Source organism: Quercus lobata, chromosome 9, assembly GCF_001633185.2.
Source record: "Quercus lobata isolate SW786 chromosome 9, ValleyOak3.0 Primary Assembly, whole genome shotgun sequence".
In the NCBI taxonomy this organism is placed as follows: Eukaryota; Viridiplantae; Streptophyta; class Magnoliopsida; order Fagales; family Fagaceae; genus Quercus; species Quercus lobata.
In genome coordinates this window covers 2,002,850-2,027,140 of record NC_044912.1, presented here as the reverse complement: position 1 = coordinate 2,027,140, position 24,291 = coordinate 2,002,850, and the positions used below count along the sequence as shown (strand labels likewise).

Genomic DNA, 24,291 nt, shown 5'->3' with positions numbered 1-24,291 from the left:
TGTTATGTCCTGTACTTCATACTGACAAACTGAAAATCTTTTTGCTCAACCTCACCACTCTAGCTAACAGTAATAGTTAATACCTACACTTAATACAAACTCCCTTTTATCACTAAAAACATCTAGCTAATATTGTTTGATATGTAAGGTTCATATTTAAGACTTAGTGTGTGTTCGGCAAAAATTAAAAAGCCAACTTATTTTATTATTCAGCTTATTTTTGCTACTATTCATGGGTCTCACTGTACTATTTCAGCTAACTTTTATCTTTATTTACAGTACTTTTAGCAAAAAATTTTCAATTTCAGCAAAATAAACGGATCCTAAACAAACCTTTAAATACAATTCTTTAGATATTGTAAAATGTGTCCTCTTCTTTTGATAACAATTAAATCTAACCATGTAACTTCTTCTCAAAAAATATTCAACTGTGTAACTTAGTCTTCTTGAAGAGATGGAAAAGCATAGTTCCCTAGTTTGAACATGGCGGAACATCTACATTGTCACGAAATCTTCATGCTCACGCAGACTATGTTTTTGGCAAAACGTGTTCCACCCTTCCTTAAGAACATAAACCCTGGACTCCCAAAGTTTGAACATCATTGAGTGTTCCTTATCTTTTATGTCATACATAATTATAGGAATTCCATTATCGACATCTTCGTTCTTGTTTAGCAATGGTAAGAGAGTTTTTGACATCTAGTTTGTTCAGGGATAGCTTGCTTTGGTCACCCCTTACATAGCTGAATGCCAATTGCTTCTCAAAAGGCTTAGAGCATGCTCCTATGAGGCTGTTGAGGCATGGGAATGGTGGGAAATCCGGGAGCTTGCAGGAATAGGCTTTCATGGACAGGGTTAATAAACCATGGTCTTCTTTGGAAACATTGAATGGGTTTTGGCTTGCTAGTATTTGCTACATGTTGCTTATGCCTAATTCTTTGGTTTTTGATTTCATGCAAAGCTATGGCAAATTTCTCATCCAGCAATTGGCATGCTTTATGTGAAGAAGAATCATGGCAGCTTTGTCTTCCTCATTGAATTTGTGAAGGAAGTCATTGCCATTAACATATCCATTCAACCTTATTTTCCCCATAATTTAATTTTAGTATCTAAGTTTATATGAGGAAAGGAGTACGTCTACAAGTCTAATATAGTAATAGGATGAAAAATGGTTTACCAAAAAAAAAAAAAAAAAAAAAAATGAAAAAGGGTTCATCAAACTATTATTCAAATTATGTGCTCACTATTGTATACATGAAAAAAATTTGTGAGTTCTCCAAAAATATTATTTAATTCGTTTTAACAATTTTGCTATGAAGAGGGGTGGTAGGGTGTTAAATAATCTATATATATATATATATATATATATATAAAACCGAAGCCTTTGCTGACACCACAATTTTCCACGTCAGCACAATATTTAAAAACCCTAGCAACCTTACCCCTCTCTCAAGTTAAGAAATATAAAGCCACGGTTTCTGCAAACTCTCTCTCTCTCCAGACGTAGGAAGCCCTTAAGCATTCAAGATCTACAATGCACGGTATAGATTTTAGCTTATAAAGTTCAGCTTTTGTAAGGTTAGTTTTGTTTATATATTAATTAATACATAGTACTTTGTTCACCATTGAATACTCATATAATCAATTTCCAATTCAGTGTTCAAGAATTAAACCAAAATTCTAACTGCGCTATCATAAAATATTATTATTAGTATGAATTTGATGGAGTTGCGGTGTTCAAGAATTAAACCAAAATTCTTTTAAATTATCTATAATATTTTGTCCTCTGAAAATTTTATCTTTTTGATTTTATTATATTGTGTTTCTTAAGCTATAGAGAGATTTTATTTGGTTTCTGCAAACTCTCTCTCTCTCCAGATGTAGGAAGCCCTCCACAATTTTCCACGTCAGCACAATATTTAAAAAATAAAAAATAAATAAAAATTATAACTCCTCAAAACTCTAGCAACCTTACCCCTCTCTCAAGTTAAGAAATATAAAGCCATGGTTTCTGCAAACTCTCTCTCTCTCCAGACGTAGGAAGCCCTAAAGCATTCAAGATCTACAATGCACGGTATAAATTTTAGCTTATAAAGTTCAGCTTTTGTAAGGTTAGTTTTGTTTATATATTAATTAATACATAGTACTTTGTTCACCATTGAATACTCATATAATCAATTTCCAATTCAGTGTTCAAGAATTAAACCAAAATTCTAACTGCGCTATCATAAAATATTATTATTAGTATGAATTTGATGGAGTTGCGGTGTTCAAGAATTAAACCAAAATTCTTTTAAATTATCTATAATATTTTGTCCTCTGAAAATTTTATCTCTTTGATTTTATTATATTGTGTTTCTTAAGCTATAGAGAGATTTTCTTTGGTTTCTGTAAACTCTCTCTCTCTCCAGATGTAGGAAGCCCTAAACGCACGGTATAGCATTCAAGATCTACAACTCACGGTATAGATTTTAGCTTATAAAGTTCAGCTTTTGTAAGGTTAGTTTGTTTATATATTTAGTCCTTACGTTTAGGTTTAGGTTTAGGTTTTAAGAGATTTATATATTACTACTATGTGGCTAAATTTCCCGTGACATCAGTTTTATGTTTTTAACCAAATACATCAAGAAAGCAAGAGAAGACGCATAAATATTTAGTCCTTACATTTAGGTTTAGGTTTTAAGAGATTTATATATTACTACTATGTGGCTGAATTTCCCGTGACATCAGTTTTATGTTTTATTTATTTATTTATTTTTTTATGTAAGGTTAGTTTGTTTACATCAGTTCTTTATCTCAAAGATAAGGCTTTTATTTCTACCACAAGAACTATTTAGGTATGTATCCCTTGCAAGCACACATGAACTTAAATTGTCTTTTAATATATGCATGCTTTATTATTTTTTAATAATTTTCCCGTGCATCGCATGGGTTAGCGACTAGTTTTTAGATAAAATGGAAACTTTATTTTATTATTATTATCGTCAATCATAAGATGTAAAGAGTTGAGCATTGTTGTTTATGAAAAAGGAAAATAGAGGTGTGAATGCATTGGAATAGGTTGGATTTTGTTTTGTGTTTTTATAAAAGCCAACAATTTCACATGTTGAGAAATGTTCAACTCAACTAGGGAATATGTAGGGTTGGATCGGATCGTTAGAACCATTTTGCCAGGCCTAAATAAAAAATTTTGGTTTTCATTCACCAATTTAGACCCATTTTTTTAAGAAATAATTACAATTTCATCTAAAAAAAATCTCAAATTACTAAGACAGTCCGAATTAACAAATTTAAAGTAAGTTGTGAAGTCTAAAATAAATTAATGTTTTTTAGGTATGTAAAATCTAAAATAAAATAAATTAAAGAGTTCATACATATATATTTTTTTAAAGTATTAATTGATAGAGGGGTTGGATGGGGTTATTTGGATTAAAATTTTTGTCAACTTTGAACCCGATCCAACTCAAGTTATAAAAAAATAAGGACCCAACCAAACCCTTCAACCACAAAAAACAAACCCTGATGTGTTGGTTTGGATCAGGTTCATCAAGTTGTTAAGGAAGAATAAACAAAAGAAATATAAAACTCAGAAACAATAGAAAACAATTCACACAGATGTTAATGGTTTACACAAGCTAAATTACATACAAATTACAATCCATGGTTGAACCAGTGACAATCTTCCAACAAACTACCACAAAGGCATCTTGGAGTTCAAACTTTTACATTTATTACAGGCAAATAAGAAACAAAGTCTTGAGTATTAATTTATTGAACAATAACTAGAATACCCAAACAATACTTAGAATTAGAGCTCCAAACAAAACAGAATCCTTTTGAAGCAAACAAGGCAAACTCATAATCTTCAGCATCATTCTGCCACAAGTAAAAAAAAAAAAAAAAAACAGAGATATGGCTTATTAAAATTGACAAATTCATGTTCCAAAACACAAATAATAAGACATCATAGCCAAACCAAATCTAAGAAACCTCTGTACATAAAATTGAAAATCACAAGCAAGATTAGAATTATTGACATGCATGGAGGACACCTAATGAAAAAACCTAGAAAAAGTTAGCATTACATAATTCACAATCTTGTGTCTTCCAATCACACATCATTCATAAAGGACTTTCCTAGAACACATGGTGGCCATTACTCACATACAGAACACGCCTACAAACACACATTCACACATGCATACACACCAAAATACATATTAAAAACAGTATTTTGACATAGGATCCAGAAGATAATTCATTCTATTTCAAAGAATTTGATGTGTTTATCAGTTTATGCCAAGATGGTAACTAAATCAAACTCCAAGCAATCAAGCAATAGCAAGCATTGTTAGGCATGAACATGGTTACTTATTTATCATGTCAGAAACCATTAGTTTCAAAAACTTAAGCTATTACAAAGTGGATAAATAATATTAGTCGAGCATACATAAATTTGTTAGTGAAATAACTTAGATGAAGCAAAGCTTTTTTTTTTTTTGGGGGGGGGGGGGTTAGATGAAAGATAGAAATGAATGCGATAACCATTCATGAAAAAAGAAAAAAAGAAGAAGAAAAACACAGAGAAGTGAGAAGCTACCTTCATGAAACATTCTCGAATTACTACCAAATGTAGATCTTTGAGATGCATTGCAACACTAAATAACAGAGAGTAACTTATGAGTTATGTCTAAGAGTATGATAACAAATTCAAATAGATATTGCTAACTTAGGTAACACAAAGTATCAAGTTGCAGTTCCAATCACATAAAAGAAGACATAAACAAAATTGTTCAACATGTATTAGTTGGAAATTATGACTTGGATCACTCATTTCTCTTCATGAGCTTATGACAACCTAACAATGAGGAATACAATAAAAATACAATTAAAAGCAAGAGATTTGCTACCCAAAAGAAGAATTGGAAAAATAGAGAAAAATTGGAAATCTCATTAAGAATTTATATCTAAGTCAAGGATTTTTAACTAGGACTCAAGGACCATAGGTTAATGGCAAAGATGCATCAATAAAGGGAAAATAATTAAATTGTGATTATACTTATCAGAAAATAAATAAACCCTAATCACATCTCATCCATATAGGAATTGCGAACTCGAGAGCATAGGGTCTAAAACAGAAACTGATAACTTTTTTCTTAACTTGATACAACCACTTTTTCATGCATGATGCATAGATATAGAAATGGAGAGAGAATGTGAGTCTTCTGGCTATTAGTTTTTGCATCTATTGGGTACTATGGTTAAGAGTCAGTGCAAAAAGAAAGTACGACCTAACTCTTAAGAGCATCTTCCTAGAAACAAGGCACTAGTCCCCCTCCCATACATGATCTCCTCAAAATAATATTGTCTCAACCTAAATGGGAAGGGAACACCTATGAGGAAAATACGAGGGTACATAAACTCAAGAAAATTATTTCTTAACTTATATGCTGCTTCTCAAATGGATAGTAGTATGTACAAACGAGTACAAGGGCAATCAATGAAAAGACATAGGCAGCATGTGCCAAGCTAAAAAAAAATTACCGAAGACATCCTATCTTAAATTAGACTATAAATCTATGACCTCAGTGTGGCAGACTAATAATGTGAGCACTTAAGAGTTAAAACATCCTATTATCAATGGCAAAATAATAATAATAAAATATAAAAAGGAGAAGCTATTATTAATCAATGTATTTCATGAGGACTAGTTTGCAACACAAAGATTTATATATAAAACAAATCACAGGCTAACGTGTGCTCACTGTAACGGACCAATAAATTATATGCAAGCTTAGGATTATCAACACCCATGAAAGACGCATAATGAAAAATCCAGCAAAAGTCGTGGGGTTACATAGGTCAAAATCTTGTATCTTCCAATCACGCAACATCCACAAAGGACTTTCCTCAAACATATGGTGGGCTTGACATACCCACAAACAGAATACACCCAAATACATTTATATAAACAGTATTTTGAGTCAGGCCTAGAAACTAACATTATCTATTGCAAGGAATTTATTTTATTTTATTTATTTTTCTATGCCAAGATGGTAGATAAAACAAACTCCAAGCAATCAAGCAATAGCAAGCATGATTCTACCGTGGGTAAAAAAACAGAGATACGATTAAGTACAATTAATCGTTAAAACAGATTACTTATTTATGATGTCAGAAAGACAGAAACCATTAGTTCAAAGAAATAACTTAAATGATAAAATGAATGCAACCATTCATTTAAAGATTAAAAGTGGAAGAAAAATTAGATAGAATTGAGAAGCTACCTTCGTGAAACATTTTGAATTACTACAAGATGTAGATCTTTGGGATGTGCTGAACCTTTGGAAAATCCACGCTGTGAATGCGATTTTGAAGTTCCATTGAGACAGATTGCAAATGCAGTAGTTGGAGATTTTGTAGGTTTTCAATGCCCTTTGGCGCTGCCTTTAACTCCATGCAGCTGTAAATCTCTAGGGATTTCAGATTTGGCATCACCCCCTTTTCTATTATTATCTCATTCAATTGAGGGAAATTACAAATTCTCAATTTTGTAAGCTTAAGAAAGCCTGTACTGAAACATAGCTGTTTTCCAACATAGACATAAAAAAGTGAAAGATGTCCCAAATGGGGCAAAGCAGCAATGTGAGGGAGTAAATCTTCTTCCAGTCTCGACCAATGCAGATACAAATATGTGAGGCTTTGAAGTGAATGAAACCACTGTGGCACCTTTTCTAGTTTTCCAACCAAAACAAGCTTTTGAAGGTTGGTAGGAGGAGATGAAAGTGCATCCATACGGAGGGTTTCCTCCGCATTTGTAACCACGATACACAAGTAGCGCATAAGCTTCATGTTATGAATTGAATCACATAAGTCCATCTCATCTGCTGCTTTCACATTTGAAAGAGCGATCGTGGTAAGCTGAGTCATGCTCCGAATCTGTTTCAACAAGTCACCTGTTATTTCTAAATATGTCACAACTTGCAAATTTTTTAATCTACAGATATTTGATGGTATTCGCGGCCCAGTACAAATTTTGAAATCATTCCAATTTCCAGTGAATTGGTGTAGAATTAGATGCCGCAAGTTTTGCAACTCTTGTTAGATCATATCCAGGCTTAGCAGGTCTCGGTTTCGATTGTGTATGCAGTTGCGACTCGGTTGGGAGATTGCCACCCGAAAGGTCCTACCCGGCTCGAATCCGGATTAGTCGATGAACCCCGTCAGGGGCATGATTACCGGGGGGCAAAAAAAAAAAAAAGTTTTGCAACTCTCCTATTTCACAAGGAAGGACCTCTAGTTTTGTGTCTCGGATGTCCAAGGTTTGAAGGTTTCGGAGCCGCCCTACAGATTTTGGAAGCTCCTTAACTAAGGTTCCCCTTAAATTCAAATATCTTAAGTTAAATAATTTGAATAGTTCATCAGGCAAGTCATCAATAGGGGCATCTTCCAAATCTAGGACCCTTAACATTTTACTTCCAAAAGGCAATGTTTTCAACATCTTGTTAAAAACAAGAAAAGAACGGAGCTTTGGCATCCTCGTAAATGATTTGACTTCTCCATCAGTTTTGTGAATTGAAATGCGGCGTGCTTCGCATTCTGTCATTTCTTCTCTTCTAACATGTACAACACCAATCTTCTCTCTCTCTGATATTGATAGAGCAAGCTCCCGCAGAATATCATGCATTTTACATCTCTTTGGCCTTCCAGAGTCATTCCTTTTTACAACTTGAAGCATGCTTCGAAAAATGAGTTCTAATAGGTAGCTCTCTGCTACTTCCTCTGGCATGGACCTTTTATCTTGTTCTACAAATCCTTCTGCCATCCATAGCTTTATGAGCCTCTTTCTTCGAATCTCATGATCTTCTGGGAAAAGAGAGCAATATAGGAAACAATGCTTCAATTGATATGGTAAATCGTTGAAACTAAGCAACAAAATGCTCTTCACTGCTTCTAGCTTAGGATTTTTACTTAGACTCCAATTCAAGCTGTTGTAAATTTCGTTCCACTCAAACATATTCTTGGAGTACATAAGACTACCAAAGCCGCAATTGCAAGAGGTAGGCCTTCGCATTTTCGCACAAGTTCTCTAGCAAAAGATTTAAGCTCCAGTGGACAACTTCCATTGGTACAATTTATGAATGCTTTCTTGCAAAAGAGCTCCCATGCCTCTTCGTTTTGCAGCAACTGAATATGATGAATATGATGTTTACCTCCCAAATGATAGCAAGCTACATCTTCTTTTCGAGTTGTAAGGATGATTCTACTCCCAAGACAACTATCTCGAAGTGATACCTTTATTTCATCCAAGAGATTTGTGTCCCAAACATCATCTAGGACAAGTAGATACCTTTTCTCCCCTAAATAATTCACCAGTGTTTTTACTAACAGTCTGTAGCTCATGGAATTCAAGTCTGCTGGATTTGTTTCCTTCCTTGACTCGTGGAATTCCATAATCAAGCTCCTTAATACGTCTTCTAATTCGTATGCTTGGGAAATTGTGATCCATGCACAACAGTCGAAATGTTTCTTTACATCATCATTATTGTAGGTGTTGGCAGCTAGTGTGGTCTTGCCTGAACCTCCCATCCCAACTATCGAAATGACAGTCAGATGTGGTTCTCCATCCATCAACCATTTCATTAACGATTGCCTTTTCTTTTCAATCCCAACAAGTTCGTCTTCTTTAAAAAAAAGAGATGATTCAGCATGACGCACCACCCATTTCTGATTATCTTTAGAACCAGTTCCCTCTATATGATCAATACCATATCTTTGCTTCCTCTCCGGTATGGCGCCTTTTATTTTCTCATTAATTTTTTGTATCTTGGTTGCGGTTTGACGTCTCACCCAGAGATTTTTTGGAAAGTTAATGGTGTGGTGAAGGTTCCAGGAAGATTGACCGCCAATTTGTTGGTGATTCATGTGATACATGTACTCATCAATAATGTCTTCAACATCATACGCCCAGTCCCTCACAGTTGCCACCCAAGTTTTCTCTCCTTCCCTCCTTACTCCCGTTCTATCAGCATCTACTAAGAATGATCGCATGCTTATTAACTCATCTTTGATATCTTCAATTGCATCACGAGCTCCCCATAACAAAGATGCATCATTTGAAAGGACTGAAATGATATTTTCAATCAAGAGTTCCACTACAGCCTGATCCATTTTTAACTTCACAGTTCAAACTCTCTTCTAGCTTTAGTCACCAAGTTTTTATGCTCCCTTTCTTCCAATTATATCACATCCAAAGAGGAAGAGAATGCCATGCTTTGACTTGTTGCTTGCCAGTCCTAGGAGACCTGCACAAAAAAGAAAAAGAAAAATGAATAGAGGTGAGAAACATAATGCATGAAAGTATTCTAATTCTCAAAAAGTGTACCAGTACGTCAATTAAGTTGAAGAATGATTTTTTTGGGGGGGGGGGGGGGGGATAAGTAGTGTAGATACAGTGATTTTTTGAATTTATTTAAATTAAACAATGGTCATTGTACTTGTCTAAATTAAACAGTGAAAAATATTTCTATTTGTCACTGGCAACATTTTCATTTTTTTTTAAGGAACTTGTGATATATATATTTTTAAACAGAACATTTCAATAATTAAAATATCATTGTTTCCACATGGTTTGTATTTATGACACCATATGTTGTCTAATATGTGATTTGTACATTAAACAGAATACTAGAAGGATGTGATTCGTGAACTTTCAAAGAAAATAAAGGAGGATGTGTACATTAGTCTTTATATTAGATTTTTTTTTTTTCCATAATAATGGTAAGGAAAGGCAAGGTACCAATAAATGTTTATAAAGATTTAAGGAGTAAGATTCTAAAAAAAAAAAAAAAAGATTTAAGGACTAAAATGAAATAATGATAATTTGATAAAAGAATTAAAAAAATTATATAATTTATGGACCAAAATTTTGACTTTTCTTTTTATTTCTTTCAAAACAAAATAATTGAGTCTTTCTAAAATATCATTCTTATCTTAATACGAAATTTAAAACTTTTAAACAAATAAATACATGATAATAATTGCATTTATTCTCAAGTAAAGACAATAAAAGACATCGATAAAATTATAAATTTTCACATATTAATCTTGTTCAAGTGACAATTAAATCATAAAATAAGAGATGAAGTTTAACACATTTGTTTGATTTTCCATGTTTAAGAGATGCTTTACAATTCCTTCTCAAAAAAAAAAAAAAAAAAAAAAGATGCTTTACAATTTACATTTCAATTATCCTTGATCTATTATTTCTATATTAATAAACCATAGAGTCATGTTTCCATAAGGGACCAATTTATTTTAATTGTTTCACTTTATAGTAGAACACCCAAAGCATGACTGAGGGTTTTTATTCCTCTTTATCATTAATTGGTCAAACAATTTGGCCTTTTTTTTTTTTTTTTTTTTTTTTTCCAAATCAAACATAAGTTTCATTGATAATAAAAGCATTGCAATTTTCAATATAAACTAATACAGTTTGACAATAGGTGACCAATGAGAGAGAATAGAAAATACTAATACATAAAATGAAGTGATTCCACCAACTGAAAAGATAAAAAACCCTTATTTATTCCTCATGAAATACCCCCACACTTACAAATGAAATTTATTAATAAAAGTACAAACTAATTGATTAAAAGCAGCACAATTAGAAATTCAAACTCCCCTAATAAAAAAAAAAAAAAAAAAAATTCAAACTGACCCAATCTCAACCTTAACCTCAACCTCTTGAAGTGTGGTCTCAATAATTAATAAAGAATGAATATATGATATAGACATAAGTAGAATTGAACTAAAATTTACAATATTCAAATTAATAAAATAAAAAATAAAAATTTCAACTCCCACCTCCAGTCCTGAGCCCACTAATCGAAATTGGTACCGAAGATTTACACCATCTGATATTCAACTTGAAGATAGATGTAGGAACCTAGGAGATACAAAAGAACAAATTATCAAATATAGAAACAAAAGCTAATTAATGCTTTTAAATATTTAAAATATGCAAATACAGTGGTGAAATATTTTAAAGAATAGACTTACTTGAATATTTTCTTGCACCTCCTTTGATCCTTGGTTATTAGAGTTATTTCTTTAGTTTTTCTTCTGTTTTTACTCTCCTTAGGATAGGTAGGTTTGCTAACTTAGTAGATACTCCCAAGAAAAGTAAGTCCTTTAAAGCCAAATATGGAATTCCCCCTGATGTCTCTATAGAACACTATGAAGTGGGGGAACAATACATGAAAAGGCCGACAGGGGCTGTGGCCATTCCGATGATTGACTTCATAGAAGGTGGAATGAGGATTCCCATAGATAAGGTCATGAGGGATTTTTTGTTATTCTTTAGGATTTGTCCTACCCAATGTTCCCCTAACCTTTTCAAAGTAGTTAATAGCGTAGTTTGGCTAAACAAAAAGATGGGTATCAACCTTACCCACCACTGCATTAACTGGGTATATAACTGTCATGACAGCTTTGGCTATGGCTACTACCTTCGAACTAGGTTCCCTTCCACCAGGTTGACATCTTGTCTTCCTAAAACTAACAAATGCCTGAACGAGGACTATCTAATAATCTCAGGGAATTGGCACAATGGACTTCATTGTCCCATCCGAGATGGAGCGCTAGGTAGGGGAAAAGAGTCTAGGGGTGTGATCTTTCTTTTATAGTGTAGAGTTTTTCTTTGAATTTTCTGCAACTTAGCACTTAATAGACGCTATTTCTCTATTCTCTTTCATGAAGTTTATTTTTTCGATCATGGCTGTGTCATTTATGCTCGGGGAAAAATCCACAATTCTCATGCTCGACAAGCCAACTTCCACGGGTATTACTGCTTCTATTCCAAAAGTCATGGAAGAGAGGATTTCCCCTGTGGACCTCCTATGTTTGGTCCGGTAAGCCCATAACACATGGGATAACTCTTCGGCCCACTTCCCTTTAGCACTATCCAACCTCTTCTTCAATTCGTTGACAATAGCTTTGTTTGTGGCTTTGGTCTGACCATTGCTCTGAGGATATGCTGGTGACGAATACATGTTTTTAATTCTGAGGCCACTGCAGTTCTTTTTCTGTATGTCTTACTGTCGAATTGTAGTCCGTTATCTGAGACTAGGGCTTTCAGTACCTTGAACCTAGTGACAATGTTCTTCCGAACGAATTTCTTTACATCGACATCTTGGATGTTTGCCAAAGCCTTGGCTTCTACCCATTTGGTAAAATAATCAAACGCTACTATAACAAACCTCTTGTTACCCGTGGCTTAGGGGAATGGGCCCATAATATTTAGCCCCCACTAAGCGAAAGGCCATGGAATAGAGATTGGATTAAGATTCCCTTCGAGCTAATGGATGTTCGGTGCATGCCTCTAGCATTGGTTACACTTCTTAACATATTCCGCGGAATTTCTTTGCATACTCGGCCACCAAAAGCCTTATGTCATCGCTTAATGGGCCAACGACCGACCACCAGTGTGACTCCCACAAACCCTTTCATGCAATAAGTAAGGCCCTCCAAAAGATCGTCAGTATAGTCCTTTCTCAACTGATAGACAAAACCTAGCTGATTTTCTTCGTATCTTCTCGACTTCCTTCTTTTCACTCAGGAGTGTTTTGTTAGAGATGAATGAGATAATCAGGTCCATTCAACTCGAACAGGCAATCAAGGTTACAGCTATGCAGCATGGATGATCTATGCTCTGGCGCTCCAACGACTCTACTGAGATAATCCGAGGTATACAATCTCCCATGGATGAAGCTAGAGTGGCCAAGGAATCTGCATGACTGTTACTCCCTCTTGAAATTTGAGATACCTTTCCGACCCCAAACTCGCTTGTAGTAACAGTACTAGCTTCAAGTATTCTACCATTCTGGGGTCCCTCACTTCAAAACTCCCTTCAACTTGGCTCACCACCAATCATGAATCAAAGTAAGCCTCTAACTCCATGACACCTAGCTTCATGGTTGCTCGGAGTCCGACCACCAGTGCTTTGTATTCAGCTTCATTGTTGGAGGTCGGGAAACCCAGCCTAAGTGAACATTCTAGTTGTATACCTTCGAGAGATTCCAACACGATTCCTATCCTAGCCCCGTCCACATATACCTTCCATGGCCAAACTGTAACATGACAGACCCTATGTTCATTTCCATTTGGAGGGGTGAGTTCCTCTATAAAGTCGGCCAATACCTGCCCTTTGATAGTGTTTCTCGGCTTGTACCTAACATCGAAAGATCCCAACCTTGTCCCCCACTTGGCTATTCTTCTCGTGAAATATAATCTCCTCAACAAAGCTTGTAGGAGGTGCTCTATTAAAACATATATAGTGTGAGCTTGGAAGTAGTGGGATAGCTTTCTTATGGCATGCACCAAGGCTAGTGACACAAAGGCAAATATCGAGTTTATGAATCTACTAGGGTCTTGCTAACGTAATACATAGGCCTCTACACCCTGTCTTGGATCCTTATCAACACCGCACTTACCGCATGCTTGAACACCGCTAGGTACATTTATAAGTCTTCATCGAGTTCTAGGCTAGACAGGATAGGAGGGTGGGCCTGATAGAGCTTCAACCTCTGGAAAGCACCGTCACATTCTTCGGTCCATTGGAACCTTTTCCACTTCTTGAGCGACTACAAGAATGGTTTGCATTTGTCAACTGATTTGGATACAAATCGATTCAAGGCTTCTATCATCCCTGTAAGTTTCCGCACTTCCTTAGGATTGCTCGGTGGATTGAGCTATTGAATTTCCCTAATTTGATTAGGGTTGACCTTGATCCCTCGGCATGTTATCAGATACCCAAGGAACTTTCTAGACCCTACCCCAAATGCACACTTAGAAGCATTGGTGCATAACTTGTGATGCCTCAATATCTCAAACACTCCAGCTGAGTTTGGGATGTGTTCTTCGAGCTTCTTACTCTTAACCACCATATCGTCAATGTACACTTCCACAGTCTTGCCGATTTGTTCTCTAAACATCCTCGTAACCATCCGTTGATAAGTCGCCCCAACATTCTTCAAGCCAAAGGACAAAACTGTATAATGGTAGTTGCCTTCGGAGGAGATGAAAGATGTTTTCTCTTGGTTTTTCAGTGCCAGGGCAATTTGGTAATATCCTTGGAAATCATCCAAAAAGCTCATCCTCAGGTGACCATAAGTGGCATCCACCAGCTAGTCTATCTTCGAGATGAGAAATGGGTCTTTGGGACATGCTCAGTTAAGGTCAGTAAAGTCAACACAAACTCTCAATTTCTTGTTTTTCTTCTTCACCACCATGGAGTTATCTAATTAGTTGGGAAAGAACACCTCTTTAATAGCCCCAGCCTACTTCAACTTCTCCACTTCCTCTTTCACAGCTTCCACGTGGTGCTTGACAGATCACCTCGACTTTTGCTTCTTGGGTGGAAATAGGGGATCCACATTCAATTTGTGCATTGTGAATTCTAGATCTACGCTAGGCACTTTGTATAGGCTCCAAGAAAAAACATCCAAATTTTGGACTAGTGATAATAGCATCTTCACTATCTAGAAATACCTATCCTCGTAAGGCAAAATACAAACCTTAATTACTTTCTTGGCAATGTCAGCCCCATTAGATTCCTTAGGGCACTATAATTGTTATAACGAACTCGACTTTGCTTACTCCTTCTGTTTGATCTTAGGATTGATCATAGCCACCAAGCACTGATAGGCTGCTTTTTAGTCCCTCTTTACCCCCGCAATTCTCAACTCAGTGGGAAATTTCACCTTCACATGTAGTGTGGACGGCATAGTGCCCATAACATGGATCCAAGGTCTTGCCAAGATCGCTGTGTACAGTGAGAATGCATTCATTACTATAAAATTCTCCATCACCTCTTTTCTCTCGATTACCACTGGGAGCGTGATCTTCCCATCTAGCATTACGATTTTTCTGTCAAACCCCATAAGAGGAGTGTTGTACTTCATGAGATTCTTAGCTTCCAAACCCAAACCTTTATATAGATTTAGGTACATTATCTCTACCCCACTCTCCTAATCAATCATCACCCTTTTCACGAGGAAACCCCCAATTCTGAGGGTCATAACCAATGTGTCATCATGCGACTAGGTGGTCCCCCCTAGATCGTCATCATCAAAGGCTATTTTCTCTTTGATCAACCTAGGCCTCTTCTCGAGATGATCTATTGTCTCCAGCTCTTGTTGGGGGTGATGCTCAAAATCCCCCCTCCAACAACTGATGCTCACTCCAATGGATGTTGCATGAATAACCTCAATGATCCCGAGGGGGGGAAAGCAAGGCACCTCCTCAACTTCCTGACGTCTGTTCGACGGTGCCCCCCTTGGCCAACCACATACTCTCTCAGATGCCCAGTTCTGACAAGCTGCTCTAGGTAATCTTTGAACATCTTACATTTCTCAGTGGTGTGCCCCTTGTTTTGGTAATACATATAATACAAACTCTAGTTCCTTCTGGCTGGATCCTCGCCCATCTTTTCGGGCCATCGAAAATAAGATTCGTGCTTTTTTCTCTCCAAATTTTATGTACTGGTTCTTTGAATGCCATGTTTACCCCCTCAGGTCGACCATCGAGGTTTTGTCCCCTTGGTTTTCGTCAGGGTCTTAGCTGAAAACCCCCCAAACTGGTGCTTCTTCTAGTATTGTGAAGCAGCAGGAACCTTTCCCTTACCCTATAATCGGTCATCCTTTAGCCTCTTATGCTCTTCAATCTATCTCATTAATTGGTACATGTTTTCAGAAGGCCTCATAGTCAAGGACTCTCTCAACTCGGATTTTTGGGGAAGCCCTAGCCTGAAGGTACTAGAGGCCACCTACTTGTTGCCTTCTCCAATCTCATTGTACAACTCCCAATATCAGTCTGCATACGATTGGAGAGTCTCCTTGCTTCCTATCTTCATAGATAACAGGACATCAATGGGCTATGGGACTCAGTTGCATGTCACAAAGCGTGCTCAAAATGCTTGGATCAATTCCCCAAAGCTGTGAATGGACCCCTTCTTTAGGGTGTTAAACCACCTCATTGTCGTGGGCCTAAGGCCGAAAGGGAACACTTTACACAAAAGACCATCATTTGAGTGAAATGGCTTACATGCTTAACTAGATCAGTCTTGCCATCGTAGCATGTGAACGGTGGGTGAGTAAAGTGCCTTGGCATCTCAGTGCGCTCTATTTCCTTGTAGAAGGATGATCGGGCTACTCTTTTGAGCACTCGACTCAAGATGTCCAAGGCAGCGCTGGGATGTCCGCATCTTTCCCTCTTCGACGATAATGAACTACGACCTCTAGACTCATTTGATCTATCCTTTGACAGCCGAGAATGTCCTTGGTGGGATGATCCCCTAGTGTGCCCAGTCATGGAGTCATTCCCATGGGATGTCTCCTTGAGAATCCTTCTTTGGCGCCTACCCATCATCTCAAACTCTAACTCTTTGGTTTGCCTCCGCAAGCTCTCCATCTCACAGTCTTAGTTACTGTAAGATGAGGCCTTAGGCTCATAAGACACGGTTCGCTCTCCTCTGGACAATGTTGCATGTAAATCTACCCGAGTCTCATGCTCATCCTGACTACAACGCTCCCTCTTGCGCTCTTACTCAATCAGCCTTTAGGCTCGAGATGACCCCCTTGATCGATTTCCTCCAGGCCCCGCCGATTCCTCATTTGCATGTGGATTCTCCATCTTACAAACCCTTTCACCAACTCTAAACCTTCAGTGAAATAGGATTCCCCACAGACTGCACCAATTGTGGTAGCTCAACCCAAAAATATGAGGGCTTTGGGTTGAGGGCCCAGTTTACTTGTATTCTAGGTTGGGTTTGTCCCACAATGGGAGGCCTAAGAAATGGTGTTACAGGTTTTTGATGGAGTTTAAGAGAGGTTTAAGCCCATAACTCTATTAATCTTGGACTAGTCGAGAAGATGACTGTGTTGCCAACCCCCTTTTCTAGAATCCAAACAGGATTTCTTAATCCCCAAATATGTCTTTCCTCACTACTCTCGTCTTTCTCTCTCCCAATTTTTCCCACCCCTTTCTCACACCCTTCTTCCCCCTTTTATAGCCTTCCTTTAGTGAGGTGGTCTTCCCCAAGCAGGTGGGTCCTTCTTTGCTCTATATTTCTAACTAGATGGGACCCACTGCACATTCCTAAGATAACATCCTTGGAACTTGTACCATACGCCGAGACATGCTCGGCAGACGGATTACCCCAAGGCATTACGTTTCGTCCACGGTTATTCTTGGTACCATTCCCCGAGTCGTCACATGCTTGGTAATGTTCAATTTAGTGTCAAGATTGGCCAGGTCAGCTTTAGGGAGCAAGCCATAGTCTTGGGTTGTGCTTTTGTTTATAATCCGTACATATGATATAAACATAATTGAACAACAATTTACAATATCTTTAAATTAATAAAATAACTAAATAAATAAATAAAAATTTCAACTCCAACCTTCCCTAGGAAATCGGTACCCAAGACTTAAACCATTTGATATTCAATTTGAAGTTAGATGCCAGAACCTTCCTATTAAAAAAAAAAAATGTAGGAACTTAAGAGATCCAAAAGATTAAATTATCAAGGGAAATGCTAACAGATGGTCTTAGGGCAATGATTAACAATCCATTTAAAAAAAATTATGGAAAAAAAAAGTAATTAATATCTTGACGACTTTTTTCATTTTTCATAAAAGTGTTGTCAAACCTTTCCTAAAATTGATTGTTGACCATTACCCTAAGAGCACCCGTTAGCATGATCCAATTATCAAATATAGAAACAAATGCTAATTAATGCTTTTAAATATTTAAAATACTCAAAATAAAGTGATGAAATATTTTAAAACATAAACTTACTTGAAAATTACAATTGAATATATTCTTTAGGAAACTTGTTGACTTCGAGAGCTTCTACAAGAGGAGTTTACAATTGAAGGTGATAAAGAAATACAAATAGGGAGGATTGCAAATGAGAAATAATACAAAGAAGGCTTTTCTTTACTCTCTCTTCACTTGAGAATGAGTAAACTTTTCTTTCTTCTTAGCTAAATAGAGAAGAGAACGAGTAGACTTCTACAGACTTGAAGGCCTTATTTGGATTTTGGTGAGTTGAGTTAACAAATTTGAGTTTTGTTAACTCATAACCCAAAATCGGTGGGGCCCACAAGTAGTGACATTGTTTGGATGATTTTCAAGTAGTTCACTTAGTTAACAAATCTCACTTTTTTGAGATATGGGTTAACAAATTCAGAAACAGAAATAACATGTTTTCAAGTTATGGATTATGTTGACTCAATAGCAATTTTCGTAAATTTTCAGCACCAACAGGTCCCACAGTAATGTGTAGTCCCATCCCTACAGGCTGAAGCTCCAACGGATCCTTTATTTCATTAGTTTCCCAACCACCCACGCCACTTGCACTTCATCACTTTCCCTTTTCCTTCTCCCAAACCCACAGCACAAGCACAATTGAAATAAGCTCCAGTTCCACCGATCAGCACAAGGCCCAACTTCAAGTCAGCTCCGTTCATCGATTCCATTTTCCGATGAGACCCAAATGCTCCCTCTCCATCTGTTTACATTAGACATGGCAAAACGGGCGGGTCGAGTCGGGTTCGGGTCGGGTCAATCGGGTCACGGGTCAAAAACGGGTCATTTTAAGCAGGTTGAAAACGGGTTCGGGTCAATCAGGTTGCGGGTCGGTCGGGTTGGGTCGAGTTGACCCGTATTTTTCACATGAAATTTTTTATTTTTTAATTTTTTTATAAAGAAAACAATATGTATTTGCCATTTGGATAGTTATACAACATATTACTTGATGTAAAATGCATTATTTTGAATTCACTACTTATATCAAGAATAAACTCAGTTAAACTTATTAATACTTATTCAATAATTTTAAAATTATACAAATCCTAACATTGCTATCTAAAACAAAACAACATAAAGATAAGTAAAACAAATATACAAGTTTTATTTTTACACAATATCAACATTCCAACCAAAAAAAATTACAAATGACTTATTGGATAACTCATTTGATAAAGAATAAAAACATATAAGAAAGTTACAATTTTAAAAATTAATTTTATAATCTATTATCAATTGTGGTTGACACTCTATTTCAATTTGAGATATACATTAAAGTTTGATTGCTTACTTATTTATAGCTAGTCTCTTTTATGAAGATCATATCATTGTTAAGCAGCACACACTCTAGGAAATATCATAATTTATTTTGAAAAGCTGTTTATTTTGAACATAAATTGTTAAAAAATAGATCTAAGCATTCATAATTTATGCTAATTTGGTACTTTGGCTTTACTATTTTCACACTTGTGAATGTGTCTCACACATATCTATAATTTTAAATCTGTTTTTAACTTTACTGTAACCAGATTATCTTGGCATGTACTTTGCTATTTGATATCTAAAAATCTTTACTCATTACAGAATGCTCAACCATTTATTTTTCAATTAATTTGCATGTAGTTATGTAAATGTATCAATTGTTTGCTTAAAGCTCACAATAAACAATTAAACCAATATTGTCTTAATTTCACTATTTTTTTTACCAAAAAAAAAAGTTTTAAAAAAATGGTTCGGGTTCAGGTCGGGTCGGGTTGACCCGCAAAAAACATGGGTCGGGTCACGGGTCAACCCGTTTTTGCTTCGGGTCAAAAAAATCGGGTTCGGGTTGGGTATTTTTCGGGTCGGGTCGGGTCGGGTCAGAAAATTCTGACCCGTTTTGCCATGTCTAGTTTACATGCCCGAAGCTGCTAGGTTTTTTTTTGATATTTTTTTCCCATGTTTCTCCATTTTTTGCGTTGTGTTTACTGAGACCTTGGCTCACTTGGTTGTGAATACTTGTTTATTTATGCCTCTTTTTTTACTCTCTACTCAAGTATAGCTTTTATGGCTTTGTTTTTGTTTTTGATTTTGTTTTTTTATTTTAGAAGTTTCTATGTCTTGTTCCTTTGTTCCGACCATGGTTTTATGAACAATGTCTACTTTGCTCTGCTATTAGCTTGGGGAAAAAAAAAATTATATGTACCGAAACTCTACCAAACACCATCACAGATTCCTTGAGGTTTAGATTTAGTTTTTTTAATCATCATTTTTTAAGAAAACTAATCACCTTCTCATGTTGTGGGTTCCCGTATACCGAAACTAAAAACGTCTTGTTTGTTTAAAAAAATTAGTACTAACCCATGGAGCTTCAAGTCTTTGCACTACTATAATTTATGGCTAAACAGAGAAATGTAGAACCAAAAAACTAAAGCAAAGAACTTTGTACTAACCTTTCGGAAACAAAAAATCTTGCAACAAAAAATCCGTAATAAATGTATTCAACACCATGCCAGATTTTGGGAAATTTATAACATTTATTTCCTAAAATTGCATATTAAATGGGGGACAAATTGACATACAGTGGTGCCCTTACCTTCAGAGATTTACTGGGATTTACCCATCGCCGATCAGCCTTTAGGAGCAAAGGAGGGATGGTGGATGTTTGGGTTCAGTTTTAGGGGCAAAGGTGTTGCAGAGGATGGAACTGTAGCGTCCTCTTCGAGGTGTAGTGGCGCTTGGGTTCAAGGATGAGGAAGGAGGATGATGTCGTGGTAAGGTGGGGTTGGTGGCGGCGCAAGTGGGCAAGGATGGAGGAGTTGATGCTTCGGTGGTCAAAGGCTTTGGGGTTTGAGAGGTGCAGATAACAGAGGAGTTGAGAGGAGAAAATGGAGAGAGAAGCTGATGAGATTTTTTGTGGGAAGGGTGTGAAGAGGAGAGAGAGGTATTACACACGGGTAGGGCTTGGCCATTGTAGAACATAGCAGTGCAATCAATGCTACGTGGGACCCAGATAGTGACAGAAAGTTGGGATTTAAATTTGAGATAACTATGAGAACAAGCTGCCAAACTAGCATATGAGTGACTTTTGGGTTTTATTGAGTTAGAGTTGTGAGATATTGGGATATGAATTTGAGTGAGGTGATTTGAGTTATGGATATTGGGATATGAGTTATTGACAAGCCAAACAGGGCCGAAATAGCCCTTTGTTGACCACTTCTTTCTTCTTTTAGTTTTCACTTGGCTTTTTCCTCGCGCTTTCTTATTATTTAATTTCCCAAATAGATTGTCATGGACGGAAGAATCTTCACTTTTTGAACTTCATTATTTTTGCTGATTGCTTGCCTGCCTTTTGTGTCACACAGCTTCTTTTATATTATTTTTTAGATTAGTGCTTCACATTTTTACATTTATTTAGGAAAAAGCTAACAGCCAACTTGCTTTACCATTTCTATTATCTATTAACTCTATAAAAATAGCCTATGCGCTCAACTACAGTGATTTTGGTTTATTCAACCAAAATTTTCACTTGCTTTTTTTTTTTTTTTTAATATCGTCTGAAGAGTCTGAACTCGCTTTTTTTTTTTTTTTTTTTTTTGTCTCCATATTAGCTGTTAAAATATTGTCACAACAAATTGTCACAATATTTTCACAATTTTTAAGGTGTTAATTTTTTATAAGCTAAAAAATATATATATATATATATATATATATCATACTGAAATCAATCACAACTAAAAATAAATATATTGTGAAAAAAAAGTTCGACATTCACGACATTTTTCACAACACTTTTTCTGTTCAATGTGTAAAGCAACAGTAGCAAAACTACAATGATTTTGGTTTATCCAACCAAACTGTTTCACTCACTTTTTTTTTTTTTTTCCCTCTTATCTTCTACGTATAAAAAGCGCCAATGCGCTCTAGCTATGGCTACCGTGATTTGCTACAGTGCATTTGGTTTGTTCAACCCGCACAGTTCATTGGCCTTTCTTTTTTTTTTTTTTTTTTTTTTTTTTTTGCTTTTTATTTTTTTATTTCTTTTAAATATTTATTATTTAAATGTGCATATACAGTTACCGTCTTAACAAATTCTTATAATATTTTCACAATTATTTGACAATTTACACTGTTCATTGGCCTTTTTTTTTTTTTTTTTTCCACAGTACACCCAGTTTTGCTTGTGCTTTTTTTGTCTCTTCTTTTAAATATTTATATATGCATATATAGTTACATAGACACATTACATTCTTACAATATTGTCACAATTATTAAAGTGTCAATTTTTTAAAGATCAAAATAAAATAATAAAATAAGAAACTAAGAATTACTACCATCTAAAACTCAAAATACATTAAGAAAATTTTTGGGATGTTAATTTTTTTTTTTTTTTTTTTTTTTTGAGAAAACTAGGATGTTAAAATTTAGTGGGAATATTTTAGACATTACACAATAAATATTTTAAGAATCATAAGCTTTCATTACGATTTAACGGAAAGAATAATAATATGATATATTTGCTATTTTCAAAAATATTAAGGAAAAAATTGCTTGATTTTAAAGTTCAAAGAGTAATGCTATGTTCACAACATTTTCACAATAATTTCACAACAAATTTTATGTAGCAAACACAATAAATATTTTAAAAATCGTAAGCTTTCATTACGGTTTAACTAAGAGAATAATAATATTATATATTTGATATTTTCCAAAATATTAAGGAAAAAAATTGCTTGATTTTAAAGTTTTAGAAGTAGTGCTATGTCCACAACATTTTCATAGTAATTTCATAAAAAAATTTATGTGGCAAGAAATTTTTTATGGATAAAAAAGTGATATTAGTAATGGGTTTAGTTTAAAACCAACAACAACTTGTCATTTAGAAACTGTTCTAAAAATGCTAGGGATGTAGTACTTCTCTCAAATAAAATAAAAAATATCTATTCGGATCCTAAAAATGAAGGTATTGTGAAAATGTTGTGATATTTTGTTGTATTCTTAGACTTCTTTTTTACTATAGTCAAATTGGGTGAGCCAAAATTCACAGTTTCACACAATTTTCTTGTGTTGTCTTTTTGTTTGTTTTTTTTTTAATGCATAATTTTAAAACCTGTAATAATTTTCATCTAAAATTTGTTGTAAAAATGTTGTGGACGTAAAAAATAAAATAATAAAATATCAAACTAAAACCTACCACAGTTAAAAATAAAAAATATTGCAAAAATGTTGTGACATTTTGTTGTGTTCCTAGGCTTCTTTTTTTGTTTAGTCAAATTTGGTGTGCCAAAATTCATTGTTTTAGGCACAATTTTCTTCAATTGGCTTTTTATTTGTTTTTTTTTTTTAAAAAAAAAAATGCACGGTTAAAAGTGGTTAGCCTAATTTAAAACCAGTAATAATTAACCACCTGGGATTTATTATGAAAATGTTGTAGACATAACATTTCTCTAAAATAAAATAATAAAATATCATACTAGAACCCACCATAGCTAGAAATAAAAGGTATTGTAAAAATATTGTGACATTTTGTTGTGTTTTTAGACTTCTTTTTTGGTTTAGTCAATTTGTTGAACCAAAATTCATTGTTTTATGCATGGTTTTTTTAGGTTGATTTTTTTTTAACACATTGTTTCAAGTTTTTTTTTTTTTTTTTTTTTTAAAAAAAAAAAAAATTTTTTTTTTTTTTAATTAAAAAAAAAAAAACACATTGTTTTACATAAATACACACACACAAATTGACGAAGTAGCACTTTTGTAATACCCCCACATACTTTTATTTGAGGTTGTTATTAAGTTTTCTTTTAAATATAACTGATGGGCCATAGGTATTCTTTTTATTAATAACTGTAGCCCGCTACCCCATTAAGCACACATCTCTAATATGAACTATAGGGTAGAGGAAGAGATAATCAGGGTTTTCATAGAAAGGGTTTTATCAAAGAGGCTAAGAGGTGTTTTTCCTTGGAGTTTAGAGCACATACAATTGAAGAGGCAATCAAATTGTTTAAGGTATGATTTCTCACCATTAGAAACAAAGAATTAGGAAGTTAGAATTTTATCATGGAAAACTTTAGTGATGGTAGATTGTTAAATAGGTAGTTTCTTAGATTACGATTTACACTATTTCAATTACTCAGAATCCTAGGTTGCCACTGTTCAGATTCTAGAACAAAAGCCGAAATTATTAAATCCATGAATAAGGCTTGCATCGTTTTCGTAGGACTATAAGAGCTTTTGGGCGGTTGATCTATACCGTAATGTTAGTTCTAATTTGCTGGACATTTTGCACTCGACCCCACACATGTTTCACTACCTAGCTCTCATTTTGTCAAAGTCCTATTTTCTCTTATTGATAGCTTTGATAGTCTATGCCTAGGTGTTGACTATTCCCTAACACAATGAACCATTTAGGTTCAACACGTCTAGAAAAAGAAAAAGGGTTC

General features: G+C 35.1%; 1 long non-coding RNA gene and 1 pseudogene across 2 annotated transcripts; both read right to left on the bottom strand.

The window, feature by feature from the left end:
* Nucleotides 1-3,580: 3,580 nt before the first annotated feature.
* On the bottom strand, nucleotides 3,581-8,738 carry LOC115960947 (annotated as a pseudogene). Its single transcript, XR_004085256.1, has 4 exons — nucleotides 7,263-8,738; nucleotides 6,288-7,087; nucleotides 4,601-4,658; nucleotides 3,581-3,876 (listed from the first exon to the last, which is right to left on the bottom strand). The product of XR_004085256.1 is annotated as a disease resistance protein RPM1-like (transcript).
* Nucleotides 8,739-8,810: 72 nt separating this feature from the next.
* On the bottom strand, nucleotides 8,811-11,074 carry LOC115960949. Its single transcript, XR_004085257.1, has 3 exons — nucleotides 11,062-11,074; nucleotides 10,867-10,948; nucleotides 8,811-9,305 (listed from the first exon to the last, which is right to left on the bottom strand). It is a non-coding gene; the product is annotated as an uncharacterized LOC115960949 (long non-coding RNA).
* Between the last annotated feature and the right edge of the window lie 13,217 nt (nucleotides 11,075-24,291).